This window comes from Setaria italica, unplaced genomic scaffold (genome assembly GCF_000263155.2).
Source record: "Setaria italica strain Yugu1 unplaced genomic scaffold, Setaria_italica_v2.0 scaffold_223, whole genome shotgun sequence".
NCBI lineage: Eukaryota > Viridiplantae > Streptophyta > Magnoliopsida > Poales > Poaceae > Setaria > Setaria italica.
Genome location: NW_014576878.1, coordinates 247 through 5,949, shown reverse-complemented (window position 1 = coordinate 5,949; position 5,703 = coordinate 247). Strand labels below are relative to the sequence as shown.

Sequence of the window (5,703 nt, the reverse complement as noted above, 5' to 3'; positions counted from 1 at the left end):
TCAGGCTATGCATTTCAACAAAAGTATAGTCATGCATAGAAACTTATGCACACTGGCCTGGGCTCGACGCTGCCCACGCGAGCGGCACATCAATTCAAGACAAAGCATAATAAATCAAACTCATGAACAATCATCATAGCAAGACTGAATCTGAACATGTAAAAACCTAACTCATGGAGCATATAACCAAAAAATTAATATTTTTAATTTCATTGCACAGCATACCAAGGCAAAGCGCAAAAAACTCATGAATGAATTGAATAGAAACCATGCTGGGGATTATTGTACCGAAATCATGACGTGCATAGAGCAATCCATCACTGTTAGGGCCGCGCCACCATAGGAGACGCCGCCAGCGCGTCCAAAGGAGGTACTGCTTGTGGCCGCCGCCGGCCAAGCCGTCCGGATCTAGACGTGAGGCCGCGGCCGCTGCATTCCGAAAGGAAGAAGCAAGGGTCTGCCACCACTGCTGGGGAAAGTGGCAGCCGTCATGGCTGCTGGTGGAGGAAGCGATGGCCGCCGCCGGTGTTGGTGCTAAGGGAAGGGAGGGCCGCGGCCGTCGCTAGCGGTGGCTGGGGAAGGGGCCGCGGCCGTCGCTGGTGGTGGTGAGGGAAGGGGCCGCCCGACGTCGATTCAGTTAGGGGGTGGCCGCACGCTGCTGGTTCAGGTGGGCCGTGCGCCGCCGGTTGGGGAGGGAGGGGCACGGCCGTGCCGCCGTTGCGCGGGGAGGCTCACAAATGTGCTCCAGGTGCATAAGGGGTTCAGGAACGGGGTCGACGTGCTCGGGATGGTCGTCAAGGTCGCCGTCATCGTCTCTAAGGTCGCTGTCTGGGTCGGGGCCGATTTTGTTGTTACGGATGCTCTCGCTGCATCAGGTTCCTCGGATTCACAAGACCCAGTAGCTTAGTCCTACTTGGGTGTAGCAAATCTGAACCCCAAGTTGTACTATTCGATCCGACTATAGCTGAGATGGATTCTGATTGGTGCGATTTGGAGGAGCGAGGGACCTCAGAAATTGCTCTCACTTGCTGTGCCAATGCCCCAGGTGACAACATTAATGAGTATGAGCTAGGCTTAGCACATAACTGTTTGTACATTTGCTTCTATACCAGATACATATGTAGAGGTGATTTTTGATCCAGTGGTGCAACTATATTCTTGTATGTCAGACAAGTGTGGTTGAAGAAATTGTACAGCAATTCAACTGCATTGACTTCATCGATGAAGTCATGTTTGACAGTATAAATTCTGACATGGAATTTTGACTGTTGTTTTCTAGATTGCCATCCAGTCGGAGTTCTAGTTCTGTAGAATGTTGGTTTGAGTGATCATTGTTTGTATTGTAGCTTAGCAAAAATGGAGATTTGTAATGTGGTAGTACTACTAGAGCTTCACATTGCCTACCTGCAGTGTGGTATGTCTTACACTTTGGTTACTTATTAAATGACACAGGTGGTGATTATACTTCAGAGGAAAACATTTTTGTTGATTAGGATTTTAATCTTTGCCCTAACGCAACTGTGGATACACTATAAGTCTGTCTGTAGCTTGTTCTTGGACAACTCCACTAAAACAGAAAATCAACAGAATTGGATCTACAATTGCATGGGCCTATGAATTATCAGCAAGATCATGAACCTTACTAAACTCATGAGTATAGTGTTAAACATTTTTTCTATGCTTATTCATATTGATCTTTGTTGGTTTGAACTCCTGATCCTTCTGCACATAGGGGCACAGGCTAAAAGGCAGCAAGGTGACACTCCAATATATTAAGTTTACTTATTATTATGCTCTGTTACCATGTTATTTTGATTACTTTTATGTATCATTTCTACTTGCTGTACTTGGAATTCTCTGAGCAGACCAAATCTAGACTCTGCGACAAAGAAATATTTAAGAGATCCTTGGAACTTTTATTTCCCTCTATAAATAACATAGTTATATACACAAATCACTATTAATATGCTCTGTTACCATGTTATTTTTATTACTCCGATGTATCATTTCTACATGCTTCCTTGGAATTCTCTGAGCAGACCAATTCTAGACTCTGCAACAAAGAAATATTTAAGAGATCCTCGGAACTTTTATTTCCCTCTATAAATGGCATAGTTATATACACAAATCGCTGTTCTGAAGACTAACTACCACATTCACTTATGACAAAGGTAAAGAAGTGATAGCAGATTGACACATACATTAAATCTACATTGATTGAACTAAGTTCTTGACCTGCAATTGGGCTTCTAATGCTGTAAGTTTATTTTAATGGAAAATGAAACAAAAAAAAATTGTGCTCGATGTTGCACAGCTTGAAATAAGACACTGGGTCTTAGTTGGTGTGTTTGAGACTTGGGAATCATATCCATGATTCGATGGTGCATTTATACTTGTAGTTGTAGGAATTTAATCCACTCAGTTGCGCAAGAATGTCAGATGTGTCCCTCATGTCTTCTTCTTTCATATGGTCCTAAAAAAGGTAAGAGTTCTTGTTAACTATGCATAGAAATATGCCAGGTTTTCGTTTAAAAACAATGAGAATACATAATAAGAATTTTTTTTCTTAATTTTAATGGGATAGGAACTTAAACTCATGGCCGCATGTTCTCATCCACTACAATCTTGTGCTCAATCACTAGTGACATGGGTGTCCAGTAGATATCCTAGCTAATGTTTGTTAGAATGGATAAATAGGAAGTTGAAACAAATGATTATGTATCTCATGATTTGTCTCCATGGTGCGCCAAGTTACATTTCCCTTAACATTTACTGTCGCCATTTCTTCTAGTTATACTGGACTGTCTGATAAGACTATAGTACAGTCGAAAACTTACAGTTTGTTCATAATGTTCATGACTCTGGGAGCCTGATTGTGCTGCTTCACAGAGTTCATCATTCTTTGCAAACATTCCACGGACACGAGGCCTGCTATCTGCCAAGGTTTTTCTACAAGCGTACTGCATTTTGTTGTGTGTCAGCACAGCTGAATTGGTAATTAAGATGTCCATGCACAAGTATTGCTCTCTTGAAATGCTCAATGGTACCTTTATTTTTTTGCTGAAATTTCTCTCGTTCCGTTTCTTTATATACCAATGGATCTTTTCCTTTCTTTCTTCAGGTGACAAGCGGACAACCTTAAATGTGGAGTCTTCCAATCCTGATAGTTCTGTTGGAGGTAATGTTGTTGGGTTCCCATTGCATCCATTTATTAAGTGCTGATTATTTCCTCCTACCTGTTTAGTTAATATAACGCTGTAAGAATGGGAAATGATATGCATGGTCATCTGGTTACTTGACCTGTGCTTTTATTTGGCATCATTGTGGTATACATAGGTTTTTGAATGTTACCTGCATCTCTGCATTAGTATTAAATATCCCTTGCATGGAATCTGTGTCGTTATATGTGTGGTCAGTCCTTCACCTTCCATCATCTTCTGATACTCGCCAATCATTACCGTACTATTGCTGCTGGCACTGTTGAAGAATCCCTGTTGTGATGCTTCTGCATTGCAGCCTGGAAGAATTGCTCCAGTTTGCTGGTACATGGCTCCATCCAGACCCATGAACCCTCCTGCAGCTAACGCTGCTGTGTAGCACTCATCATAGTCTGAAGTGGGTGGCATCAAGACAGATGCACTGCTGCTCATTTGCATTGGAGGCACCTGTTCAGCTAAGGTCTCTGGAAGTCCCATCTGGTTGAATTGGCCTATGCCGGCCTCATCGGTGGCAGTTGGATAGTATGCTACTTCTGAAAGGCCATCGATCTGTGGAAGGAGCTCAGTGTCAAGGCCATGGTGTTGCTCTTCCTCAAGGAGGGCTGTGAGAGTGGTGTCGAAGGATGGCAATGGGGAGTAGGCTGTGGCACCAGCAGCGGGAGCGTCATCACCGTAGCTGCAGATAGGAGGGGTGGTAGTGGTAGACGAAGAAACATCATCATCAGTGGCAGGGAATGGACCGGAGGTGGTAGTCGCCGCAGCAAAGAGGTCATACCAAGGCCACCATCATAGAAGTCAAGAATATGAGCAGCTATGGGGCTTGAAATTTCCTCCTGTAAATTTCAGAGTGGGACAAAATATGTGAGTCTTTTTTTTTGTTAATGAGGGTTATTTTAATAATCAAATCGCAAAAAATACAGGTCATATATTTTTAAGGCAAATCAATAACTCCTGAATTACATCTTATAGTCGCACTTTGCAAACTCGTCGTGAGAGTAGTGAATATTAGATGTATCACTACCTTTTGTTGCAAAGAACAGCTATTTTTTTTCCAGTGCAGTTACTTCTATGCAATTTGTGAGAGAGGATCAAAAGCTTTAGATATGCAACCACGTGCGGTTTCAATTCTACATACTGTCTTCATTGAAGCGAACTTCTCAAAATATGATCAACTATGTGATTCGGAATAAAATTATACTACGTACTGTCTTCATTGAAGTGAACTTCTCAAGATAAGATTATCTATGTGATTCGGGATAAAATTATAAAGACATAGACAACAGAAAAAGAAAAAGAAAACATCTTTTATTCTCTGGAAAAGCATAGGCCCAAATCTGAATGAAACCATGATGATGATGTTAATGTTATGCTTATCTCAACGCTGTATGTTGTGCTTTAGCTTTGATAGATGTCTAATAACTATTGAATTACATAGGAAACGACTTCTTGTCATTTTTATTACAATCCCATGATCATGCATTGATGCATAGACAGGATGTAAGAAATACGGCAGCAAAAGATCTCAAGAAGGAAATGCAATTGCTTGGCTGGGTTTCATAACAGCATCGCAAACCCAGAAAGAACCAGAGCAAAAACTGTGTTAGATCACAGAAGCAATTACAGTGATGCAATCATCAGGAAGCATGTCGGGCACCAATGATCTTCAATGCATGAAGATGATCAGATTGGTGCGCAACGCAGCTTCTCAGATAAACTCTCTCCAATATATTACATTGACCCTTGAGAAGAGAAATGGTTCTACTTGTGGCTACAATGGGAGAATGGGCATGTGCGAGGAAGCTAGGCTAATGAAAGAGAGGGTACCGAAAATAAGCCTGTTTGTCCATGCAGATGCACATTGACTTTTTTCCAAGATGACACCACCAAGTAAGTCGGGACCCTGTAGTTTCTCTGCTACAATTGCGGTCGGGAGAGATACAGGAAAGAACCAAAGACAGAACCTAGAAGTCAGCGAACATAAAATTGGATATCCTATAAATGCTGGTGCATGGTCTAATGCAAGGATGCTATTTTGGCGCAGACTGCTTATTCCTGGAAAGAAGTCTCAATGAATTCAGTCACTCCTGGAACCTGATAGACCTGATCATGAGACCTCATTGATGGGGTGTTTTAGCCGGTATGAAACATATATTTCTCTTGGCTTTACATTGGGTTTTACTGAATATATGAAATATATATTATATCATGCCTGTCTTAGCCTTGGTAATAAAAAAAGGTCTAGCTGAAAATATATTATAAGCATGATACGAGGTAAGCGGTATGGTGCATCATCCAGTGTCTATATATATCTTGACTACGAAGCATGATCAGCACTCCACTGTTATGAGCTCACAAATTCACAATAATTTCAGGCAGACATGCAGCAAAAACTATAATACATCAAGTGTTAGACAGGCCGGCATCAAGGTCGAGATACTTACAATGCACAAGCCATCTGGGATGGCCATGCCGGCTGCATCCTCCT

At 42.0% G+C, this 5,703-nt stretch overlaps 1 pseudogene; it reads right to left on the bottom strand.

The window, feature by feature from the left end:
• Nucleotides 1-2,362: 2,362 nt before the first annotated feature.
• On the bottom strand, nt 2,363-4,863 carry LOC101762999 (annotated as a pseudogene).
• Nucleotides 4,864-5,703: the final 840 nt, after the last annotated feature.